Raw genomic sequence first — 21,007 nt, forward strand, 5'->3', positions numbered from 1 at the left:
AGCAACCTAGATGTCCATCAGCAGACGAATGGATAAGGAAGCTGTGGTACATATACACAATGGACTATTACTCAGCCATTAAAAAAAATACATTTGAATCGGTTCTATTGAGATGGATGAAACTGGAGCCCATAATACAGAGTGAAGTAAGCCGGAAAGAAAAACACCAATACAGTATACTAATGCATATATATGGAATTTGAAAGATGGTAATGATAACCCTATATGTGAGACAGAATAAGAGACACAGATGCATAGAACAGTCTTATGGACTCTGAGGGAGAAGGTGAGGGTGGGACGTTCTGGGAGAATAGCATTGAAACATGTATATTATCATATGTGAAACACAACACCATTCCATGTTCGATGCATGAGACAAATGCTCAGAGCTGGGGCAATGGGATGACCCAGAGGGATGGGATGGGGAGGGAGGTGGGAGGGGGGTCCAGGAAGGGGAACACATGTAAACCCATGGCTGATTCATGTCAATGTATGGCAAAAACTACTACAACATTGTAAAGTAATTAGCCCCCAACTGAAATAAATAAATTTATTTAAAAAAAAAACAAAAAAAACAAAAAAAAAAGAACCACTTTCCTAGATACTCTGACAAATGTCTTTGGAGAAACTGAGTCACAGGAAGATTATATTTTGTATCATAATAGCTTAGCCTGTTGTACAATCATCTTCACTGAGTTGTGTTTTAATAACATACCTGTAAAATATAATAAAATAAATAACAGTGATAAAAAAAAAAGATCTTGCTGTGGTGTTCAGTACATAGAAGGTGCTCAACAAGCAACATGTATACATATATTACATGTGTGTTTTAAAAATCTCCTTGGGACAAATGTGAGGAGGTCATAAATACATATACAGTGATTTTACTATGTGTATATTAGAACCCACTAAGGACAATTCCCTTGAATTTACTAGAAAGAGCATCAAATTAAAATCAGAGCCATGTGGGTTCAGGTGAACTAGTTACCCATATGTGGTCATGGGCACTGGTCAGTTCAGCTTTTGTTTCCTCTGGCACAAAGTGGCCTGAACAATACTTATCTTTCAAGGTTATTGGGGAAAATAGACAATAAAGTTACGTCTAGAAGAGTTGTAAATAATTGGTACCCACTGTGTTTAAGTAAATCAATGTATGATGAGTATGTATTAATAAATAACTTAAAAAGTTAAACACCCTGGGGGGGAGTATACAAAGGCTTGAGGAAAAAAACAGGGGATTTAAATAATTATCAAGTGAGAAAACACTCCACATAGGAAAAGAAACTGCCATATTCACGCTTCCCTATGTGGATAGTGTGGCAAATCTAGATCTTCTGTGTTAAACTTTATGATCTAGGGAATATTAGAGATGTAACATTAAGGAAGGGCTTCTCAGGTGTCTCAATGGTAAAGAACCCACCTGACATGCAGGAGACACAGGAGATTTGGGTTCAATCCCTGGTTCAAGAAGATCCTCTGGAGCTGGAAATGGTCACCTACTCCAGTATTCTTGCCTGGGAAATTCCATGGACAGGGGAGCCTGGTGGGCTACAGTCCATGGGGTCACAAAGAGTTAGACATGACTGCACACACATGCATGCAAAATAAAGAAAATGACGGGTTGAAATGGCTGAAAGAAAAGTAAGTGGATTATGGTGAATTGTACTGAGAAATAGCCATCATATAGCCTGGGGATTCCAGGTCCTGTCCTTTGGAACTTGCTTTTCAGACTTCAAATATGCTGACTACCTGACTCTTCCCAGAGGGAGATCAAAAAGAACTGACAGAAGAAACTTGGATGATTCTTGAGACGGTAAAGTCCTTGAGAAAAGACTGAACTCTTGTAGATCTGGAACATTTTAATCTTCTACTTCCCACCCCAAATGAAAGGAGAGACAATTAGGGAAATAAAGCTAGATATGAAGTGTAAATTGCTCGTGATGGGTCTGATATTTGACGTCACAATTTGATTTCTCAGAATGGTTTATATGCCTTTGGTTTGAGATGGAGTGTTCCTGATGGGATATGGGAAGAATGTATTTGTTCTGACATCTGAATTCTTATCAGAATTGTCTTAGTCTGCCAAAGTATGAAATGAGAGATAAAATGTCAATTAAAATAACAATTTATATACAATAGAGAAGCTTTTCCCAAAGTGTCTTCTTTGGAAACGTTATTACCAAAAGATCAAAGAAACAATCTGTAAAGTGAAAGTTCCATGATCGAATAAGTTTAGAAAAAGCTGTGATAAATATGTCAAAAGGGACTTTTATTTTTGATTACAGGGCATCCCATAAACTTTCACTTGCTAATATGCATTATGAACACTCTCTGACACATATAAATACACAGATTTCATAAGTGTGCATGGCTCACGCAGCTAAAAGACTCCAAGAAATATCATAGTAGTTGGTAAGAATAAAGTTGGGTAACAGTAAATGTGGAGTGATATTGGAAATCACATATCTGATTTTAATTTGCCATTTAAAAAGATGCTCAAACTACGATAATAAAGGAATACGTGTAGTGTGTGTGTATACCATCCCCATTTTCAGGGCAGATCCAAAAGTACCAGGACACTGTTGCATTGGGGAGGGTCATACGTCCTAAGTCTTCAAATCAGACTGCAAAGGAAGGTTTATGCTTTATTGCTGGAGGGCAATAATTTTTCTTACTTAGGAGACCAAGGAAGCAAGATGCTTCATACCTATCGTTAGCAGCCAACTTCTCACAATGAAGTGACTCAACTTTAGGATGAACCTGAACCCATGGATGGTACCAAGGACAGTTGTAAAAATTCAATTTTTCTGAAAATATCATAGAACTACTCAATCTATGTATTCAGTTCTCTTTTATTTAAATCAAATTGACTCAGGGATTGTATTATTACAGACAAAATTGCACTAATTGGCAAACCACAAAAAATTAATAAGATGACAGGCATTAACTCGAAATGTAAGTGTAACTATATCCAAAATAATGAGTTAAAAAAAAAAAAAAGGGAAAATGAAATCAAATGGGCATGTGAGGAAAAAAATGCTAGCATCTAGAATTCTTTAAACCTAATGATTTAAGCACATTTGGGGAATTTTGCATAAATTCAAAAGGAAAAGACAACAGAACTTATATCCTTGAGGGAATATTCTACCATAGAAACTAGAGACAAAGATATGTGTGTGCGTGGTAAGTCACTTCAGTCATGTCTGACTCTGTACAGCACTATGGACTGTAGCCCACCAGACTCCTCTGTCCATGGATTCTCCAGACAAGAATACTGGAGTGAGTTACCATGCAAGGATCTTGGAGAATCTTAGAGATCTTAGAGGATCCTCCTGGGTTGGGGGATCTTCCCGACCCAGGGTTTGAACCCGAATCTCCTACATCCCCTGCACTGCAGGCAGATTCTTTACCACTAAGCCACCTGGGAAGCCCATAGAATAGGATATGGCAGCCCAAAGACAGATACCAGAAAAATCACATATGGAAGGTGCCACTCTGTTGAAGGAGCATCGTGTTCTTGACAGCAGCTTGATGTGTCAGTGTTGAGAGGAACGTTAGATAAGGTTTTGATTTTCTTTGCAGGCAACCTTAAACTCTTGGAAGGTATAAGAAAGGATAAAAGGAATTACCACTTATCCACAAATAGATGCTGCTTTTTAAATTAGAGACAATAGCAGACTCGTGAAAGCACTGAACCGCATCCATATAAAGGATTCTAGCACATTCATTCAACGATGACCCTGATAATCATTCCCAGAAAGAAAAATTATAAAAGGAATACATCAAGAAAGTTGGGAGATATTCCAAAATGAATATGTGATTTAAAAATAGCTCATCAATGACCATAACAATTGAGTGGACAAGGATGAATGAAAACATTTGAAATGTTTGCATGAGAAATTCATAGGTAAAATCAGATTTTAGCAAGGAACCTACAAGTTTTGTAAAGAAAGACATGTCTTTAAGTATTAATATAAAATCATGGCACAGATTATAAAATTACTACATAGAAGCTTACAGCCCCAGAATACTTCAGGCTTTCAAAAAGATGCAAAGGAAAACAAAATAAACCAACACTCTCAATTATCTTAAACATATTTTCAGTTACATTAGAAACAATGTGATTTTACTTCTAAGAGTCTTTCATAAAGAGGTGATTATAAATGGATAAAGATTTATTTGTTTAAAAGATATTCATTAAGTGTTACAATACAATATTAGAAAAAAATCAAAGATCTAATAATAGAGATTTAGTTAAATTCATTCTAATTAATTTATCATGTCATTACTAAAATTCTGATTTTAAATAACTTTACTTGTGAAACTACTCCTATGATACCATATTAGATAAAAATAACAGGATGTAGTAATATATATTCAATATAATCTCACTTTTGTATGTATTTTTATATGTGTGTAGTGTATATGTACAGGTTGTTGTTGTTCAGTCACTGAGTCCAATTCTTTGTGACCCAATGGACTGCAGCACGCCAGGCTTCTCTGTCTTCTGCTATCTCCCGGAGTTTGCTCAGATTCACGTCCATTGAGATGGTGATGCTATCTAACCATCTCATCCTCTGCCATGCCCTTCTCTCTTTGCCTTCAATCTTTCCCAGCATCAGAATCTTTTCCAATGAATCAGCTCTTTGCATCAGATGGCCACAATATTTAAGCTTAAGCTTTAGCAACAATTCTTCCATATTTAAGGTTGATTTCCTACAGGACTGACTGGCTTGATCTCCTTGCAGGCCAAGGAACTCTCAGGAGTCTTCTCCAACACTGCAGTTCAAAAGCATCAATTCTTTGGCTTTCAGCCTTCATTACAGTCCAAGTCTCACATCAGTACGTGACTACTGGAAAAATCATAGCTTTGACTGTACAGACCTCTGTCAGCAAAATGATGTCTCTGCTTTCCAATAGGCTGTCTAGGGTTGTCATAGCTTTCCTTCCAAGGAGCAAGTGTCTTTTAATTTCCTGGCTTCAGTCACTGTCTGTTGTGAATTTGGAACCCAAGAAAAGGAAATCTGTCGTGTTCCCCTCTTCTACTTGCCATGAAGTATGGGACCAGATGCAATGATCTTAGTTTTTTGAATGTTGAGTCAAGCCAGCTTTTTCACTCTTTCACCCTCATCAAGAGCCTCTTTTGTTTTTCTTTGCTTTCTGCCATAAGGAGGGTGTCATCTGCACATCTGAGTTAGTTGATATTTCTTCAGCAATCTTGATTCCAGCATGTGATTCATCCAGCCTGGCATTTTGTATGATATACTCTGTGTAGCAATTTAAATAAGCAGGTGAAATTATATAGTCTTGTCCTAATCCTGTCCCAATTTTGAACCAGAGAGTTGTTTCATGTCCAATTTTAATTGTTGCTTCTTGACCATAATACAGGTTTCTCAGGAGACAGGTAAGGTAATCTGATATTCCCATCTCTTTAAGAATTTTCCAGTTTTTGTGATCCACACAGTCAAAGGCTTTAGAATAGTCAATGAAGCAGAAGTAGTTTTTTTTTTTTTTTTTAGGAAATCCCTTGCTTCCTCCATGATCCAACAAATGTTGGCAATTTGATCTCTGGTTCCTCTGCCTCTTCAAACCCACCTTGTACATCTGGAAGTTCTCAGTTCACATACTGCTGAAGCCTAGCTTCAAGGATTTTGAACATAACTTTACTAACATGTTTAAAGAGCACAATTGTATGGTAGTTTGAACATTCTTTAGCATTGCCCTTCCTTGGGATTGGAATGAAAACTGACCATTTCCAGTTCTGTGTCCACTGTTGAGTTTTCCAAATTTCCTGACAATTTCAATGCAGCTCTATACAGAATCATCTTTTAGGACTTGAAATAGGTCAGCTGGAATTCTGTTACCTCCACTAGCTTTGTTCACAGTAATATTTCCTAAGGCGTACTTGACTTCACACTCAAGGATGCCTGGCTCTAGACCAGTGACCATGCCCTCATGGTTATCTGGGTCATTAAGGTCTTTTTTGTAGTTTTTCTGTGTCTTTCTGCCACTTCTTCCTAATCTCTCTGCTTCTCTCAGGTCCTTACTTTTTCTGTCCTTTATCACATTTATCCTTGCATGATATAGTCCCTTGATATTTCTGATTTTCTTGAAGAGACCTCTAGTCTTTATTATTCTATTGTTTTTCTCTATTTCTTTACATTGTTCATCTAAGAAGTCCTTCTTATCTCTCCTTGCTTTTCTCTGAAACTCTGTATTAAGTTAGCTATATCTTTCCTTTTCTCCTTTGCTTTTCACTTGTCTTCTTTTCTCAGCTATTACTAAATCCTCCTCAGCCAACCACCTTAGCTTCTTGCATTTCTTTTTCTTTGGGATCATTTTGGTCACTGCATCCTGTACAATGTTACAAACCTCCTTCCATAGTACTTCAGGTACTCTGTCTATCAGATCTAATCCCTTGAATCTATTTTGTCACCTTCACTGTATAATCATAAGGGATTTGATTTAGATCACACCTGAATGACCTAGTGGATTTCCCTACTTTAATTTAAGCCCAAATTTTTCAATAAAGAGCTCATGATCTGAGCCACAGTCAGCTCCAGGTCTTATTCTTGTTGACTGTATAGAGTTTCTCCATCTTTGGCTGCAAAGAATTCAATCATTCTGATTTTGATATTGATCATCTGGTGATGTCCATGTGTAGAGCTGCCTTTCAGTTTTTTGGAAAAGGGTGTTTGCTATGACCAGTGTGTTATTCTGGATAGTTCTTGACTTCTTATTTTTGCATTCTCATCTCCTATGATGAAAAGGACATCTCTTTTTTTGCCTTAGTTCTAGAAGGTGTTGTTGGTCTGCATAGAACTGTTCAACTTCAACTTCTTCAGCATCAGTGGTTCATGTGTAGACTTGGATTGCTCTCATATGGAATGGTTTGCCTTGGAAATAACCCAAAATGATTCTGACATTTTTAAAATTGCACCAAAATACTGCATTTCAGATTCTTTTGTTGGCTATAAGGGCTACTCCATTTCTTTTAAGGGATTCTTGCCCACAGTAGTAGAAATAATGGTTGTCTGAATTAAATCCTCCCATTCCCATTCATTTTAGTTCACTGATTTCTAAGATGTTGATGTTCAGTCTTGCTATCTTATACTTGACCACATCCACTTTACCTTGATTCATGGACCTAACACTGAAGCTTCCAATGCAATATTTTTCTTTACAACATGAGACTTTACTTTCACCACCAGACATATCCACACCTGAGCATCATTCCTGCTTTGGCCCTGCTGCTTCATTCTTACTGGAGCTATTAGTATTAATAATTGACCTCCACTCTTCCCCACTAGTATATTGGACACCTTCTGACCTATGGAACTCTTCTTCCAACATCATATCTATTTGCCTTTTCAGTCAACTTATGTATACTATGTATCTCTGATTATGACATTATGAGATCTTTATTCTACAGTGATCTTATATTACTAAGACTTGGGATTACTTTTTAAGTGAAGATAAAATTTTAATTTATTAATATTAATAAATAATATTGATGTTATTAATTAATAATAAATTAATATTAATTAAATATTAAACATTAAAATAAATTGATATTAATTTAATTTTCTTCAGTTGGAAAGAATTGAATCAACATGGACAGTAGGGAATTGAACTCCAACTAATAGGTACAAAAGAGTTTCTAGTTGCTAAAGAGTTTCTAGTTGCTTTAAATGAGTTTACATCTCCTGGGTCTTTTTCTCTAGACATGTTGTAACTCTAGTCACTGAGTGTACTTAACAGAAATCAGTACAATTCCTTTCAGAAATTATGGAGAACAGATGTTTGGGAATACTGAAACAGTGAAAGAGAAATCACTCAGTCATGTCTGACTCTTTTCGACACCACCGACTGTAGCCTGCCAGGCTTCTCCATCCATGGGATTCTCCAGGCAAGAATACTAGAGTGGGTTGCCATTTCCTTCTCCAGAGGATCTTCCCAACCCAGGGATCAAATCCAGGTCTCCCTCATTGCAGGCAGATTCTTTAACATCTGAGCCACCAGAAAATATCCTCTAAGGGCCCAGATAAACATCAGGGACATAGTAGAGAAGAAGATACAGACAGAAACCAGGGGTCTCCTGCATTGCAGGCAGACTCTTTACCATCTGAGTCACCAGAGAAGTCATGGAACACTGAGAATGGTCCCAAATAGTCCTAATTTCCAGGAAAGTAAAGATAAAAGCAGAAGTAAAAGAGTCCATGAAATACATGCTTAGTGAATGAAATATTTATCCTAGGCAAAATTATAGAATGACTTAAATAATAAATAATATGTGAGTGCCTAGAAAGCAAGAGGTCATCACAAATAAGTCAAACCTACTCCAGTAGGGATGAGCACACCTAGTGACAAGATCCTAGTTTCCAAATGCTGCTGCTGCTGCTGCTGCTTAGTCGCGTCAGTCGTGTCCGACTCTGTGTGACCCCATAGATGGCAGCCCTCCAGGCTCCCCTGTCCCTGGGATTTTCCAGGCAAGAATACTGGAGGGGGTTGCCATTTCCTCCTCCAGTGCATGACAGTGAAAAGTGAAAGTGAAGTCGCTCAGTCGTGTCCGACTCTCCGCGACCCCATGGGCTGCAGCCTACCAGGCTCCTCTGTCCATGGGGTTTCCCAGGCAAGAGTACTGGAGTGGGGTGCCATTGCCTTCTCCGAGTTTCCGAATACCATTCTCTAATAAAAAGAGCCAGGGATTCTTGGAGAAATGATAGATATCAGAGCTGAGGAGAGAAAATAAAAGATGAGCCTGGAGCATCCTGTGATTCAAAATAGAGTACTGAAAAAAATGGAGCATGTCATAGAAACACAGGAGTCCAGCTAAAAGAACGTCCAAAGCTGGACCAGTTTGAGAAGCAAAATAAATCATGGGCATATTAAATTATAACCCACAGAATAAACTAAATATCTAAGAGTCCAAAGTGATACAAATTATTGAACATATAAATGAAAAGGAGAGAAGAGGCAACTCTTCCCTACAGAGAAATGCTAATTAACAAAATAGAATGAGTAGGCAAAATAAAAAAGCAGCATGAGAGCACCACAGTAACAAGCAGGCAAGAGTCATCTATGGATTCTGACATGAATGGTTAAAAGTTGGAGGAGAGGCAAGATACCTGCAAAATCTCAAAATATCTCACCAAAGATATTTATGAATTGTAAAGGGAACGATAACACGTGCAAGATAAAGAAACCTGCAGATTCCACCATCGCTGAGTGATGAAGTTTATCATCACCAGTGATAAAGCAGATCAGCATCACCATACCTTAGTATGATGCCCTGACAAGAGTACAAGGTGGCATTCTTGCCAATAATGCATAACCTCAGTATCATCTGAAAACACCAGTCAGGCCCTGAGGGGCATTCTACAAAATACTTGACCAGGAAGTGCTCTTTAAGTCAAAGGGTCATGAAAGGCAATAGGATACGGAGGGATTATCCCAGATCACAAGAGACTAAGGAGATATGACACCTATCCCACATCTGTTATGTGGAATACTGTATTGGATCCTGGAACAGAATAGTGACAGTCATGGAGGAACTGGTGAAATGATAGTTAAGAATATAGTAGAGGTAATAGCATGACCTTAATAGAATCTACTGGTTTTGGTAATTGCACTGTTCTCCCCAAGCTGTTTATATTAGGGGACTCTGAGCAGTATACAGATACTCTTTGTATTGTTTCTGCAATTTTTTGTAAATCTAAAGTTATTTAAAAATAAAAAGTCTAAAAAATAGATCAATCCAGATTAACACAGTCTTACTTATTTATGTAGATCAAACAAAAAAATGTACTAATTAGTAACACTGATGAATTCATAAGATAAATTTTTCACAAGATAGGAATTACTTAAGGAGAAAGGTCAGAGTAACTAGGTCCCCACTTTAATTAACTGGAAGAGTTAAGTTTAAAAGAAAACTAATTTTAAGAGGAATAAATGCAAAATAACCATGCATGCCAGTATGAAAAGGAGAGATGCTATCTATCACGAATTCAGGTGAAGTATGTGAGTGACAGCTGCCATTCATGTAACAAAATTGAGCTCTCTTTATTAAAAATCTATAATAAGGCATATGAAATTGTCTTTTTAATATTCTTCCCAAAGGCAGAAGTAGGAACAATAATAAAAGTTACAGGGAAGTAAATGCTGACTCAGAATAAGAAAAAAAAAAGCCTGCAATGATTATTTACACAGCATTTTGCCCCAGGTAAAAGGAAGTGTTCAGGAACAGACGGATGATCACTTTGGAGCTGATAGTGAAGATTCTCCCTGCTAGGTAAGAGTTTTGAAACATCCTTAAGAGTTGATCTAACCTGACACACCAGGATGCTGTGATGCTCCGACATCAGAGTATGTACTTTGTGCCTCTGTGCATGTGTGTGTGTGTATGTGTAACACCAAGTTGAATGTGCAAGTGACATTGTTATTCTAAAGTTTGGTCTTTGGAGAGTGGCGGCAGTTTGTGGTTGCATAAATGCCTTTTGTGCACATGTCATTCCATGTTAATATCTGATTTCTCCAGTTTTTAGAAGAGATTTACTTTGGAGTGAGCTTCCACAAAGGGTCCAGATGGCCCAACCTTTTTCTCTATTAACTTTAAGAAAATAATGAGAAATGAGGCTTCAGACCTCCAGAGAAGTGCTGGGGAAGGTACTATTGACACATTTTCTTCAACTTATTTCCTGTATTTAAATGGAAACACTGATACCTGTAAACAGGTTTCTCCTGAGGTTTGGGGGATGTGAAGTTATGTTGTATGTTTGAATCAAAGTAAGCTTTTGATTTTATACCATTCAAGTAAGAAAAGCAAGAGATTAAGTCCTTGGGGAGAAAGAAGCTGGGAAAATCTTTGCTAATCATCTTTTTTTTTTTTTTTAAATAAATTTATTTATTTTAGTTGGGGGCTAATTACTTTACAATATTGTAATAGTTTTTGCCATACATTGACATGAATCAGCCATGGGTTTACATGTGTTCCCCTTCCTGGACCCCCCACTCATCTCCCTCCCCATCCCATCCCTCTGGGTCATCCCATTGCCCCGGTCCTGAGCATTTGTCTCATGCATCAAACATGGAATGGTGTTCTGTTTCACATATGATAATATACATGTTTCAATGCTATTCTCCCAGAACGTCCCACCCTCACCGTCTCCCTCAGAGTCCATAAGACTGTTCTATGCATCTGTGTCTCTTATTCTGTCTTGCATATAGGGTTGGAATTTGAAAGATGGTAACGATAACCCTATATGCTAATCATCTTAAAGCTTCAGCGTTGGAGGCAGATACTACCAGCTTTCTATGATAATATGTTAGGCAAATCTCAAGCTCACCAGTAGTTAACTGAAGCAATGGTTATTTACACTGTGAACCCCCTTTTTCGCTAGAAATAATTATTTGCTCTAGTAGAAGGATTTATTCTTCAAAAAGTTCTCTTTCCATGGATTTAAAGGTGAGTATACAAGTCACTCTTGCCTTGAGAAAAAGAATGAGGGATATAGTAGATGTAAAAACTAAGAGATTTTTGAGGATCATCATATTGCTGCTGCTGCTGCTGCTGCTAAGTCACTTCAGTTGTGTCCAACTCTGTGTGACCCCATAGATGGCAGCCCACCAGGCTCCGCCCTCCCTGGGATTCTCCAGGCAAGAACACTGTAGTGGGTTGTCATTTCCTTCTCCAATGCATGAAAGTGAAAAGTGAAAGTGAAGTCGCTCAGTCGTGTCCGACTCTTAGCGACCCCATGGACTGCAGCCTACCAGGCTCCTCTGTCCATGGGATTTTCCAGGCAAGACTACTGGAGTGGGTTGCCATTGCCTTCTCCAGATGATCATATTAGGAGCCACCAATAATTTCTGCCACCAAAATGTGGATAATGCATCTGACAAATAATAATGCAAGTCACTGGGGGAAAAAGTGGAAAATTCTGTGGTTAAAGAGGATGTAGTACCTCCCTTTTTTTTTGTCTAGTTCCAGGAAATAAATGTGTGCATGAAATTGACAGGGAAACTTATCCTTAACTACTGTGCAAATCTTAAGAACTGTGTTGATTCAAGTGAAGCTCTTGGCTGAGTCAGTTGTCAACCAGCCTTTGGTTCCATGCTCTTTGCCTTTGAGATTCTATTAATAGAAGCCCATATTAATTCCTGAGAATGTCGGTTCAGGATTTCTACTCCTTTTATACTCATTTTAACACCATCACAAGCCATATACTCACAAAATTTTGTAGATGGGGACTGATATTTATCTAGAATATTTATTAGAGCCTCTGAGAAAACTGCACTGGTCTAGGTATATATATATCCATCGAAAAACCATTTATTTTTTTAAACTGAAGAATTCATGAGGATAAGCAAAGACTAGGAAATGCTGAAATCACTCTATGGAAAAAACCATATATAATATATTTACACACACAAAATATACACATATTATATATACATGTAGATAGATATATAATATGTATATATATAATGGAAGTGGTTATTTTTAGAATTAATTTTCGCTTTTTTACCAGCTATTTCTGTATATATACAAGCATAATCATACATGTATGTCAAAGAATGCATATTTAAAAAATATTCCTATCATGTACATTTGCCTGACTTTTTCAGTAGCTGCTTAAAATTACATTATGTGATCTCACCACTATTTTATATATTTTTGACAAATAAGGTTGATGTTCATTATCTTTTCTTGTTTCAAAAATAGTACACTCCTTGCAGATTTATCTTGTACACTTGTGTGAGAATAGCTGCAGGGTTTTTTTCTTTTTTTTCCCCCTTGGAGCAGAACTGTTAAGGCACAGGGTGTATGCATTTATACATCTATTATTGTTGGATGTTGTTTTGTGCTGAGGTATCACTGACCTCGGTTATTATTGACATTTCTGGATGTTTGTTAGTCTTTGTTTACATCTTGATAGAGGGAACCAATGTTCCTTCTCAGAATGCCAGGAAAAACACTCACTCTGCATACGAATTATCTTGCAAAGGAGGCGTGCTTCCTCCAATGCCCTGTGGAAAAATTCTACTACTAATTTGTGAGATCTATGGCACAGTAATAGTGACTTCCCTGAGAAATCTACACTGGTGACAGAGTCCTGCATCCAACCCTAGGATTCTGTTCCTATAGGCAGTAAATGCAGCTTCCTAAGTAGAGTCGATCCTGAAAATGGATCCAGGGTTGGGCAGAATTGTAGGTGACAGAATGGATCAACGGAAGGACATAATGATACTTGGAGAGCAGATGGTGAGGGTGTTACACTGTGAATACATTGTTCCTCATATATGCTTGCGGAAAATTTTCCTTGAGATTATTCATAAATTAAGACCTGGATTAACATCTTTGTATTGTTCTTGTTTTTACTGTTTTTCTTAAAATTGGTTTCCTGTCATTCTAAATACAGTTCATTTGCTTTGTATATTAAGAATCCTTATTGTATTTATGAATTTATTATTGGAATTAGTGCAGATTTTGTATCTATCTTAATATTTAAAGATATTATTCCAGATACTGCTAACTATAGCTTATGGACAGTAGTCATAGGGCAAGAACTGTGTTTGGTACATCATCTCATTTAATCTTAAAAATAATCTTGTAGGATGAATGTAAGGTGAGTGCAGAGAGAAAGAGAGCCAGCTGGGCAGTCAGTCAAGAAAAGGAAATTTATTAGAGGGAAAAGAGATGGTGACTGGCCGTTAAGGAGAACTAGCGTTCTCCCTTTCTGATGGAGTCCTTCTTATACCCCACCAATGAAAAATTCCCTGAAGGGATGGTCATGTAGTCAGAGGTCTGGAATCTGGTGGTCTCGCAGCTTTGAGAAGATAGGCACCAGTGAGATAACAGGATGCCATTTGGACAATTTGGTCAGTCTCAAGGATCACTGTGATTTATTCTTTGTTTGCGAGGTCAACATAATGAGCCATCTTATTAATGAGACCCCATGTGGGCCCTATTAATAAGAAAACTGAGGATCTAAGAAATAAGGAAAACTTCCAGAGCTGGTTGCTATATGGCTAAGTTCCAAAGTCAGATTTTAATTCTTGTAGTGCTCACACTTTTTCACTACTCTGACCAATTTGTATTGAATTTGTCTTTCCTGGTGGCTCAGATGATAAAGAATCTGCCTGCAATGCAGAAGACCTCAGTTCGATCCCTGGGTTGGGAAGATTCCCTGGAGAAGGGAACGACTACCCACTCCAGTGTTCTGGCCTGGAGAATTCCATGGACAGAGGGGCCTGGCAAGCTACAGTCCATGGAGTCACAAAGAGTCTGTCGAATACAACTTTCTTCCACTTCACTTCATTTTGTGTATATTGGGAAGTATAATATCCCTATGCTATGGCAGAGAGGGAGACAGACAATTGGTATACTTCTCTGAAAGCATAACTCTATATGTTAGTTCATTTCTGTCTTCATCAAATAAGTATAGTCCTTATAGAATTAAATATACATATGTTGTATTTTTACAGCTAATTATATATTTTGTACTGTTCACTGTTTCCCTTGCATTGGCTTTATACCATCTCTTTGCAAATTTGTGATAAAGTCTATACCAAATAATTTTTTCCCTCTCTTTTGAATGAGCTGACAGCCAGTCAGTAACACAAATACTCTTTGGGAATTGACTGAGTGCAAGGTTCTGTTACAGACTCTGGGGATAGAGCAGCAGTCAAAACAGAATCCAGGTCTTTGCAAAATTCATGTTCTTATGAAAAGAAAAGAGAAAACAAATACACCAGAAGAAAAAAAAAGATTTTTGATAATGATACACATCAGATAGAAAAGTAAAATACTGATTAATGTGATAGAAAATGATTTAGAAAATGGAGCTGCTGCTGCTGCTGCTGCTGCTGCATCGCTTCAGTCGTGTCCGACTCTGTGCGACTCCATAGACGGAAGCCCACCAGGCTCCGCTGTCCCCGGGATTCTCCAGGCAAGAACACTGGAGTGGGTTGCCATTTCCTTCTCCAATGCATGAAAGTGAAAAGTGAAAGTGAAGTTGCTCAGTCGTGTCCAACTCTTCGCGATCCCATGGACTGCAGCCTACCAGGCTCTTCTGTCCACGGGATTTTCCAGGCAAGAGTACTGGAGTGGGGTGCCATTGCCTTCTCCGAAGTGATCTTTAATTATGGAAGGAAGGGCTGGAGTCTCTGAGAAGGTGGCACTTGAGCTGATACTTTGTTAAAAACCAGGCAGCCAAGGGGGATAAAGTTGGAACTAGGGTAGGTGAGTTATAACTAGAAGGAATGGAACCTGAAGGGTGAAGAATAGGATCTGGATACAGCTGAGTGTGTTTAGGGATGGATGCCGGTCTGACTTGGCTGGGTGGCTAGAGATGAGTGCACGTGACAAAGAGAATGGCAGAGAGGAAAATAAACTCAAATCACATTGGGGTCTTTGTTATCAAATAGGGAGAGTCTAATTGGACCCTTCCTCATGAAGAGGACACTTCCTTGTGGCTTCAGTTCTTGATAAGGATACAAAGAAGAATCTGAGGTCTTACCCATGGCAAAAACGAGTTTATAGAAGAAAGACTAGAAAGAACACCTCAAAGGAGAGGAGAGCCAAGCCAAGCACTGGGACTAGAATGATGAGATACAGGGGTTTTCAAGACAGGACTTTTATATACTCATCTAGGTGGGCGTGGACTGAGAGTTTTGATCAATAGTTGCAAGTTACAAAACAACAGGCTCTATTACACATGCCTTTCCCATAATTCAGTCCACTATAATTAGATGTATGTATGTATAGAATATTTATAAACCATTGGGAGCAGGAGGAAAAGGGGACGACAGAGGATGAGATGGTTGGATGGCATCACTGACTCGATGGACATGGGTTTGGGTAGACTCCGGGAGTTGGTGATGGACAGAACGGCCTGGCATGCTGCAATTCATGGGGTCGCAAAGAGTCGGACATGACTGAGCGACTGAACTGAACTGAATGGGCTCCCAGCTGCCTAAGGTCACTTGGGGACACAGCTGTGCATCAAGGGCACATGAACCAGAGCTGGAGAAGTCCCTCTGATTAGTCTGTATCATTGTGCACCTAGGGTGTATGCTCTGGAGTTGGAAAAGTCTCTGTGGTTATTTTGTAGCATATCTGTGAGCTCTCCTGGGCCACATTGGGACATGTCTGGAGTGATGGTTAGAGATCAGCTTGAATCATTTTCAGCTAGGCCACCCCTTTTTTCTCATGCCTAATTTCCTACCTAACATTTTCAACTTACTAAAAACTTCAGTCAGTTCAGTTGCTCAGCCGGGTCTGACTCTTTGCAACTCCATGGACTGCAGCATGCCAGGCCTCCCTGTCCATCACCAACTCCCAGAGTTTACTCAAACTCATGTCCATTGAGTCAGTGATGCCATCTAACCATCTCTTCCTTTGTCGACCCCTTCTCCTCCCGCCTTCAATCTTTCCAGCATCAGGGTCTTTTCAAATGAGTCAGTTCTTCGCATCAGGTGGCCAAAGTATTGTAGTTTCAGCTTCAGCATCAGACCTTCCAATGAATATTCAGCACTGATTTCCTTTAGGATGGACTGGTTGGATCTTTATGGTGTCCAAGGGACTCTCAAGAGTCTTTTCCAATACCACAGTTCAAAAGAATCAATTCTTTGGTGCCCAGCTTTCTTGATAGTCCAACTCTCACATTCATACAACTACTGGAAAAACCATAGCTTTGACTAGACAGACCTTTGTTGGCAAAGTAATGTCTCTGCTTTTTAATATGCTATCTAGGTTGGTCATAACTGTTCTTCCAAGGAGCAAGCTTCTTTTAATCTCATGGCTGCAATCACCATCTGCAGTGATTTTGGAGCCCCCCCAAAAATAAAGTCAGCCACTGTTTCCACTGTTTCCCCATCCATTTGCCACAAAGTGTTGGGACCAGGTGCCATGATCTTAGTTTTCTGAATGCTGAGCTTTAAGCCAACTTTTCACTCTCCTCTTTCACTTTCATCAAGAGGCTCTTTAGTTCTTCTTTGCTTTCTGCCATAAGGGTGGTGTCATCTGAATATCTGAGGTTACTGATATTTCTCCTGGCAATATTGATTCCAGCTTGTGCTTCATCCAGCCCAGCATTTCTCATGATGTACTCTGCATGTAAGTTAAATAAGCAGGGTGACAATATACAGCCTTGACGTACTCTTTTCCCTATTTGGAACTAGTCTGTTGTTCCATGTAAAAAGTTCCAAGTAAAAAGTTGAATTTCATGCCGCTTGGCAGAGGCTGCAGCATGATATTTTATAGAGAGGTGAAGTGTGACTTTTTGTTTGACATGTTAGGACAATTACAGCCACTTTTGGCACTATAAGTGTAAGGTAGAACAAAAGGGCAAGAAGTCAGATCATTTAGGAAGTCTATGCTGTAGCTCAAGACAGAAATGATTATGACTTGGATGAGAATGCAACCACTTTAAGCAATTAAAGTGGTCCTATTTAATACAGCACATGGGGAAAGCTGATGAATTCTCTCCGGTGTGTTAGGGAAAGATGGCAATAGGGTGGCCCCCAATAGTACTGATCCCGGTCCCTGAATCAATAGAAATTGATAAGAGGTTAGACAAAAAATTCAGGCAAGGCTTTATTGTGACCCAAACTGCAGAGAGAGGGACTGAAAACCAGAAATAGGTACTCTCCCTAGATACCTGAGGGCAGGGTTGAGCTGGTCCCTTAAATGAGATGAGGGTGGGGGCAGATCAGTGGGTCCAGCCAGAGGGGTGGCTTACATGGTCTCTCCACCCACTTTAGTGGTCCTGAGTATAGGAATCATGGGTAGTACCTTGTCCTGCCTTTGCTCTGGCACCTCGGAAGCAGCAGTTGGGTTTTGACCTTTTTGTATCTTATTGTTCATGATTTGTCCCAACTGCACAGGTGTGGAGTTATTTTTAGCCCCTTATAGTTTCTTTGTATCTATTGTTGAGGAGAGGTTTGTCCAGATGTAAGCACTGCAGCAAAAGGTCCAAGGTCCCAGGCCCAAGCTTCTGAGCTTGTCTTACCATGACGGAGCACGTTGAGGAGATCTTCACATGGTGGTCACTGCTGAGATGAGTAAGTACTGAGCAAGAGATGCTTTGTCAGCAAGTGAGGCGGAACAGGTGGAAGATTTTGTTTTAGCTCTAAAAAGTTTGAGCCATGCCCAGGGGATGATGGAGCTGCACCTGAAATTTTGCTAAAGGCTTAGACATGCAGGTGGGAATCATTGAGCATATCACTGGGATTTAGTGAGAGCATCTACAAAAAAGATCTTCCTCAGGATGATGGAGAGAAGGGAATCAGGAGCCCTGGGGCTGCCAACAAGTAGAAACAGGAATGGGAGAACCAGGGAGCAAATGATAAAGAAAGTGAAGGACTGGGAAAACAAGGAGAGGGTGATACCAAGGAAGCTACAAAGAAGAGAAACCTAGACACAGGACAGTGGCAACAATGGGAAATGGAATCCAGTTTTATTGTTGGCTTTGTTGTTTTGTAATTTTGTTACTGAATTAAGTTCTATGGACCCTGCTCAAGCCCTAGCTCTCTGCCTCCACTGAGGAGGGTTCTTTTTCTGTTTGTGTTCAAGTAGGTGAATACTGGAGAAGGAAATGGCAACCCACTCCAATATTCTTGCCTGGGGAATCCCATGGACAGAGGAGCCTGGTTCGCTCTAGTCCAAAGGGTCACACAGAGTCGGACACGACTGAGTTACTAACATGCACACATGGGAATAAGGAAACCAAAGCTGAGCTCAACAGAGCACAAGGCCAAAAGGATGGAGGCCAAAGAATGAAGAAGCGACAAAAAGTTTACAGATTGACTTCTCCCCCATGTGGGGTGAGGGATTTACTTTTATAGAGTAAAAACAAAAAGGAGAAGGAGTGAAGCTAATGATGGAAGGCCTATGCATTAGTCTACGGGAAAGGGCAGGGCTTTTTAGAGGGAACGCCACCCTCTTTGGGGTGCTTCCCGGTGCCTCAGAGGGTAAACAATCTGCCTGCAATGCAGGAGACCGGAGTTTGATCCCTGTGCCAGGAAGATCCCCCAGAGAAGGGAATGGCTACCCACTCCAGTATTGTTGCCTAGAGAATTCCATGGGCAGAGGAGCCTGCCAGGCTATAGTCCATGGGGGTCTCAAAGGGTTGGGACAGGTCTGAGTGACTAACATTTTATTCCTCTTTTTAATCCTTTTTTGATCCTTAATGTCTGGCCATGTCTGCTGGGAGGTATATTATTTAACGTGCTAATATAGTAAAATCAGTGCATAATGAGGCTCAAGGTCTGTTGGAAGTCAAATTTGTTGCCATCTTGATCCCAGCTGTTTCCATTTGCTTTTTTTTTTTCCATTTGTGTGTGTGTAGCTTCCTTTCTTATCTTTCAACTTTTTTTTTTTTTTTTAAGTATTTGTTTATTTGTTTGCACCAGTTCTTAGTTGCAGCATGCAGGATCTAGTTCCCTGGCTAGGAATGGAAGCCAGGGCCCCTGTATTGGGAGCACAGAGTTTTAGCCATTGGACCACCAGGGAAGTCCCTCTCTGGGCCCATTAGGTTCACTCCAATCCAGTTTGTGGAGTTGGCAGCAAAGACACGTCATTTAAAAAATATAGTCACAACCTGAAAATAGAGAGTTATTTTACTTGGTGGGAATGTTTAGGACTCTGAGCCTGGGAGACAGCATCTCAGTAGCTCTGAGAAAACTGCTTCAAGAAGGTAGAAGGATAAGTCAGGCTGTATACAAATTTGCAACAAAGGGAGCAGTCAGTCTGAACTTCAAAGATCAGGTATCAAGTTAAGGAATTTAGCATTCTTTGTCTGGGAAGAGGCAACCTCTGGGCTCATTGAATTCATTCCTTTCATATGAACCTCAGCTATCTGGAGTTAATCCTGTTTCCTTGTTGCCTTGCTTCTTGCATTCCCCCAGGTCCTCAGCAGTCACCTTGGAGTGTGGCAGCATCTGCTGGATCGTAGTTTTGGGAGCTCTCATTCATATTTGGAGTCCAGAAATTGCTGATGGCTGTGACATTTCTTGTTTATTAATATGGCAGGAGATATGTTCATTTCACAGACATTCTGGCTAAGGGTGGGTGTTGAAGGGTTTGGAGCAAAGACTTGGAACAACTCCAGCAATGAGATGAGGGTTATTAAGGTGTGTTTGCATGCCCAAGTAAATGATGCAGGAGAATGAGAAAACTGAAAATAAAAGGTGTAACTGCCCAAAGGAAGGATGGTTGAGATAAACCATAAAAGGGCTTTGGTTGGCTGTGTGCTAGCTTGGACTCTTGTCTCTGTCGCTGCTGGAGGCTGGTAGAACTTGTGCAGATTCAGGCAGGCGAGTGGCCTTGGGGATATGTAGATACTCTAGTCTGTTTCTGTCATGTTCTAAAAAGTATGAAGTTATCAGCTAAATGTAGGAATGTGAGGGGAGTATTGGAGATTTGAGGAGAGAAAATATTGTTTAAAATTATCTTCTTGGAGAGTGGGAGAGTGAATCTACCTAGGGAAGCAGAACTGGGTGGTTTTACAAATCTAAATGACAAGTTTGAGTTTCAGTTTTTTCCCTTGTCCTACTTTATTGTCTGCTTAAATCCTTTAACCTAGGTTCCCATCAATACCACTGAAATAATATTGATAGAGAACCTTTGCATAAGAGCCCTTAGAGATCAGACAGCTTCATATACCCTCTGATTTAATCTGTAAAATGAGGATAATGAGACCTAGTAGAGAGAGATTATTTGGAGAATATATACATTTATATGTAGATTTAGATTCGAAAGAACATTCCAAAGTGTGAAAACTAAGCACTTAAAATACTTTTCTGCCATTTTTTTCTTATTCACAAATCCTAAGTCAAACTATTCAGTGTTTGATTGATTCTAAGGATTCCTTCTGGCTTAATTCCTACAGCTGAAGTTTGAAAATTGAGTGCCTGCATTTTTTTTTAAAGCAAAACAAGATATTTAGCACAGGAAAGGCTGTAATTTTTCTTTCCTTTTAAAGCGTTCTTAACATTCTTCAGATTC

At 39.4% G+C, this 21,007-nt stretch overlaps 1 protein-coding gene across 3 annotated transcripts in view; it reads left to right on the top strand.

Moving 5' to 3' along the window:
- The window catches only part of CNTNAP5 (contactin associated protein family member 5), a 982,292-nt gene that overhangs the window by 382,238 nt on the left and 579,047 nt on the right, over window positions 1-21,007 (top strand). The window contains exon 2 of one of the 3 annotated variants that reach the window (XM_081576092.1): window positions 10,223-10,291. The exons of the other annotated variants lie outside the window; for them this stretch is intronic. The gene's annotated coding sequence lies outside the window, so the exon portion shown is untranslated. The remainder of the gene's footprint in view (window positions 1-10,222; window positions 10,292-21,007) is intronic. 3 annotated transcript variants of the gene reach the window in all.

The sequence above is a fragment of the Giraffa tippelskirchi genome, chromosome 3 (assembly GCF_054371585.1).
Source record: "Giraffa tippelskirchi isolate mGirTip1 chromosome 3, T2T-mGirTip1v1.2.pri, whole genome shotgun sequence".
NCBI classification, from domain to species: Eukaryota; Metazoa; Chordata; class Mammalia; order Artiodactyla; family Giraffidae; genus Giraffa; species Giraffa tippelskirchi.